The following is a 6,000-nucleotide window of genomic DNA, read 5'->3' on the forward strand; positions in this document are numbered from 1 at the left end:
AATGACCCTCAGGCTGGAACACTGGAACACGATTCTCAGGCTGAATCTTCGAACTGACCCTCAGGCTGGATCACTGGAACACGATTCTCAGGCTGAATCTTCAAAATGAACCTCAGGCCGGATCACTGGAAAACGATTCTTAGGCTGAATCTTCAAAATGACCCTCAGGCCGGATCACTGGAAAACGATTCTCAGGCTGAATCTTCAAAACGACCCTCAGGCTGGATCACTCACGCTTGATCCTCTGGCTGGATCTCATGACCTTGGTTGTAAAGTAATTCTTTAGTCTGCTTGGAAGAACCTGTTTATCAGCTTATGTGTATGCTTGATATGATATGCATGCAAATGCAAATGTTATGCATGGTGTAAAAAGAAATCTGCTTGGGGAAGCAAACTCCGGTAGGGAACAGATCGATGTATCAATCCTTGAATGCTCTGTGGGGAATGATCCGTCTGCCGGGACCAATGAGCCACCAAAAATAAATTGGCTGCTTGAAAAGTTGACCTTGCGGGGGGAGTATCAACTATGGAAACTTTGTTCGGCGAGGCTCTGTGAGGAGAGTCTGTGGGGAAAACACTTCCTGGGGAAATGTCATAGGAAACGACCTTTGCTGGGGATCTGAACTTGCTAATCGCCCTCAAGCTGGGGATTAACAAATCTGTTAAAAATAATCTGCTGGGGAATGAGATGAACACTGGGAACACCACCCTCTCATCTGTTGGTTATGCAACCACTCCGCTGTTGCTAGGAAGATACAACCTGACACTGTCAACTCCGCCGGGGATATATAGTCTGGATACTATCAACTCTGCTGGGGAATATGCTATGCTGAGGAGAGACTTTGTCAACCGCTTGGGGATGAGGATTCATGACTTGGCATCCGGTTCCTGTGACCTGCAACCAAAAATACACGTATGCCTCGGGGGAATTACTCGGTTTGAATTCACCATCCGGGATTAAGCACATTCAAAGCAATTTTAAATGTTTTCCTGTGCAAATCATCTGCAAAAGCCACCATTATGTTCATATGCAATATGTTTTATCAAAAATTCAGACATTTTTGCAAACAAACTGATAAATGAAAAATAAAGAGGCTCTTCAACTGAATTATTCGACTCTTACTAGGGAGAAAATTTGTGCCAGGAATAGGCGAGGGTATTAGGAAGTTGATCCCTGAAAAGAGGTGATCGCTATAAAAAGAGAACTATCCTAATGGCAATGGGGATACGGAGTCCCACCGAGTTTCGACTATGCTATGGCTCGTATGTCCTCAAGACGCTCTGCTCATCTTGCTTTTTGAAGTGGATGATTAGTCGATCTTTAACCTTCGGAGATTGCCGGATTGAATGAAACGGTGATATAACACTGATGAACTCAGATCACAGTCATTCGCTTATTCCCTAACTTTTGCCTAGATCGCCCCCTTTTCGGGTTTTCAATCCACCGGGATACCCTTTTTTGCCTGAGCCTCCCTTTCGGGTTTTCGACTCACCGGGTGTACATTTTTTATTTTTATATCCCTAATTTTTGCCCGAACCTCTTTATTTTTTTTTTTTGGTTCGTCGGGATGCCCTTTTTTTGCCTGGACTATTCTTTTTATCGTCCAGCGGGTCTATTTTATGCGAAGTACTTTTTTTTAACTGCGTCTGAGTTAATAGGGGACGGGAATCCTTCGCCATCCATGGTTGTTAGCATCAAAGCTCCGCCAGAGAAAACTCTTTTAACCACGTATGGACCCTCATAGTTCGGTGTCCATTTGCCCCTGTGATCTGTGTTGGGAGGAAGAAATCTTTAGAGTACGAATTCACCGACTTGATACCCCCGAGGGCGCACTTTCTGACCAAATGCTTTCTTCATTCGTCTCTGACCGAGATACGTCAATTCTGGGTACGTAGTTCCAGCATAGCACCATTTCCCGTTGGTTTGATTGATGACCAAAGCTGAATCCCCGTATACATCCAGGGTTTTAATCTGTATATTGACGGCTTCCTCAAGTCTTAGGATACAAGCTTCGTATTCAGCTTCATTGTTGGTGCAGGGAAAAGTTATTCTGGCACCAAATGGCATATGAACCCCCTTCCGGTGTGATCAACACTACACCAACTCCGCGACCATTGACGTGGACCGCCCCATCAAACATCATAACCCATTTGGATTCAGGGTCAGGCCCCTCCTCCGGGAGTGGTTCCTCTCAATCTTTCGATTTGAGAAACATGATATCCTCATCAGGAAAGTTAAACCTCATAGGTTGATAATCATCAATCGGTTGCTCTGCAAGATAGTCTGACAAGACACTTCCCTTGATGGCTTTTTGTGAAGTGTATTGGATGTCATACTCTGTCAGTATCATTTGTCACCTAGTAACCTTTCCGGTAAACGCTGGCTTTTCAAAAATATACTTGACTTGATCCATCTTTGATATCAATAGAGTCGTGTGAGTCAACATATACTGTCTTAGTCGGCGAGCAGCCCATGCCAAAGCGCGGCAAGTTTTCTCGAGCAATGAGTATCTTTGTTCACAGTCGGTAAACTTTTGCTAAGGTAGTATATTGCATGCTCTTTTCGACCTGACTCGTCATGCTGACCGAGCACACAACCCATTGACCTTTCTAACACAGTCAAGTACATGATCAACGATCTTTCCTCTCGGCCTGTAGACTTGCCCCGATCTTGATCTCTTTCTTGTCGTCTGCGGTACCGATGTTGACGGTCTCAATTACCTCCTGATAAGGTGTAATAGCTCGGTCCTCCTGTTTCAACAATCTGGCTAAGCCTTCAAGCAATTCACAATCTTCCTCAACCCCTTCTTCGGCTTAATAGATAGGATTGTCGAAGTCATACTTGGCCATAGCAGTGTCGTTAGTAGTGAGATCCGGGTGGTCCGCTCTGCATGATGGAGGATCATGCTTTACCTTAGAATGAGAGATTTTTTTTGGAAAGAAAGAAAAAACGAAAAAAGAAACATTGCCATTTTTTTGTAAAAGTAAAAAAAAACTGAAAGAAAGAGAACACAAAATTGTTTGCAAAAGCCGTCCTTTATTGATGATAAAAATAATTGCGAAATGTAACTAAATGGATGGCCCTACAAATGAGCCGTTACACCTTGGGCAAAGTGTAAGACTTTATTATGCATGTAATAAAGGAAAACAATAAAAATCACTCTTTCAGTAGAGTAACCCGGACGGTTTTTTCAGACGACCAATTGTCGAGCTTTTCTCCCGGGACACACGGGCGAATCCAGCTATCTAAGTCACAGTCGCTGTCAGCCTTGTCTTCATCTACAGCATTGACGATGTGGGGAGAAACCAAACCCCCTCTGGAGAGAGTATCGGTTTCATTCTTCTGAGATTTCGGAGCATACCCCAATCCAAACTTGTCTTCTTTGATGACTGGCTCCACAAATTTGCCCCAGCCTTGGGCATTACCAGCTTTAACAACTTCGACAACTTGCTTGTATGAAGAGATAGAAGTCCCGACCTTCTCAAACTCAGGTGAAAAGACAGCTTCAGGCGCGACCTCATTGATGTTTATGGCTTCGAAGCCCTGACACAACATCTTGTGCATCTCGCCGTCCATCTCTACATACTTAAATGTAGACAGGTGGCTAACAAAAATATCCTCTTCACCATAGACAGTGATGACCTGACCTTCTAGTTCATATTTGAGCTTCTGGTGGAGGGTAGAAGTAACAACACCGACAACATGAATCCAAGGCCGACCTAGCAGACAGCTGTAGGCAGGCTGGATATCCATCACATAAAAGGTGCTCTTGAACACCTGCGGTCCAATCTTAACTGGCAACTCAACTTCGCCAAAGACAGCTCTCTTAGAGCCATCAAAAGCCCTCACAACTAAGTTACTTGGCCTCAAGATGGTGTCATCGCAATCCAACTTCATTAAGGCTTTCTTTGGAAGAACATTCAGAGAAGAGCCTGTATCAACCAAAACATGGGAAAGCATCACCCCTTTGCACTCCATTGTGATATGCAAGGCTTTGTTGTGATTCCTGCCCTCAGATGTCAGGTCATTATCGGTGATACCTAGCCCCCGGCAAGCGTTTACATTGGAAACTACTGACTCCAGCTGGTTAACAGTTATCTCCGGTGGAACATAGGCCATATTCAGTACTTTCAACAAGGTTGCTCTGTGCGCCTCAGAGCACAGCAATAGTGAGAGAATGGAGATCTTTGAGGGTGTCTGATTTAGCTGGTCGACTACCTTGTAGTCACTTTTCTTGATAATCCTCATAAACTCATCCACTTCCTTCTCGAATGCGGTCTTAGGAGGACCTTCCTCAGTAGTAACCTCTTCGGTGGATACCAGTTTTCCTTTAGCCTTGGCAGCTGCCTTAGCTTCAGCATTCGTGCGCAATGTTGATGGTGCAAATAGGCGTCCACTACGAGTGAAGCCACCAACCCCTCCAACATTGTCTACAGCGGAACTACCAATGTCAATGTCTTCTTCGTTAACTTTCTGCCCCTGGCAGTAGATATCAGCCCCATAGTGCCACGGGATAGCACTATCTTTCTCATACGGAACGGGTCCTGGTATTGTGATGGTGATCAGACCAACCAAAGTCGGTTGAGGGCTGTCAGAGTAAATTGCAACTGGTGCTGAACTTTCGATGTTCACCGCTGCTGGTTCTGTACTTTCTGGGAAATATATTATTGTCGGAGCGAGTCTCTCGGGAACATATATTTCTTCAGGAGTGAAATAAAACGCCACCGTCGATACATCATTCTTCACTGGACGGGCCTGATCGAACTGAAGACAACCTTCATCTATCAGTTGCTGAATACCCCTTCTCAAACTGTCACATCCGTTTTCGGCAGTTTGACAATTTCTGCATTCTTCCCCACAGCCCGGGAAAATTTGTCCTTTCAGAAGTCGGTCTTTAACCACCGATAGCGAAGTCTTCACCTTAGTCACATCGGAAACCAAATTCAAAGTTTCCCCACTATCAACAGCATTAATCCTCTGCCCACCGTGAGCCGGCATCGGGTTCTGGATAACATTAGGCACCGGAGCAAAATTGATAGCCTGGGCATCTCTCAAATCTTGTACCTTTAACTGGAGAGCCTTGCAATTATCTATAGTATGGCCAGGTGCGTTGGAGTGAAAAGCACATATGGCGTTGACATCATAACCTCTAGGCAAATTATTGGGATCGATTGGTGGGGCCTGAGTTCTCAACGTAACCGGATTCATGTCAATCAGCTTGGGAAGTAATACTGAATAAGGCATTGGGATTGGCTCGATGACCAGATCCGTCTGCCTTGGACGTTGTTGATAGTGTCTCTGCTGACCCGGATTACCTCCTTGTTGTTGATTGTTGTACCTGGGTTGTTGTTGCGGATGATATTGCGGTTGAGGAACAGGTGTTGGAATAGTGACTGCGGCCACTTGATCTTGATAATAATTAGGGCGTCCTCTACCCCTGCCTCTACCGGCATACACAACGCTTGCCTCACCTTCTCTTCTTCGCTGACCGTTACCAGCAAACGGTCTCTTGGGACCTGATGAGTTGGAAGCACTATTGTCTTGAATTCGGCCCATCTTCAACAGACTCTCGATTCTTTCTCCAGCAATTACTATCTCTGCAAAGCTGATTGACGAGCAAGCAGCCAATCTCTCAATATAAATGCCTTGAAGAGTGTTCATGAACATGTCCGCCATCTCCCTTTCAGACATAGGGGGTTGGACGGACGCAACAATCTGTCTACAACGCTGAGCATACTCTCTAAAGGTTTCCTTGGCAGTCTGAGACATACCTTGCAACAAGGTCCGATTTGGAGCCATGTCCAAGTTGTATTTATATTGCTTGACAAAAGCCTCTGCCAAGTCTTTCCAGCTCTTGATGGTAGTACGAGACAAATGAGAATACCATTCATGAGAAGCTCCAGTTAGACTGTCTTCAAAATAGTACATCCACAGCTTTTCATCTTCCGTGTGAGCTCCCAACCTTCCCAGATAAGATTGGAGATGAGTGCGTGGGCAAG

The sequence above is a fragment of the Lathyrus oleraceus genome, chromosome 6 (assembly GCF_024323335.1).
Source record: "Lathyrus oleraceus cultivar Zhongwan6 chromosome 6, CAAS_Psat_ZW6_1.0, whole genome shotgun sequence".
Classification (NCBI taxonomy): domain Eukaryota; kingdom Viridiplantae; phylum Streptophyta; class Magnoliopsida; order Fabales; family Fabaceae; genus Lathyrus; species Lathyrus oleraceus.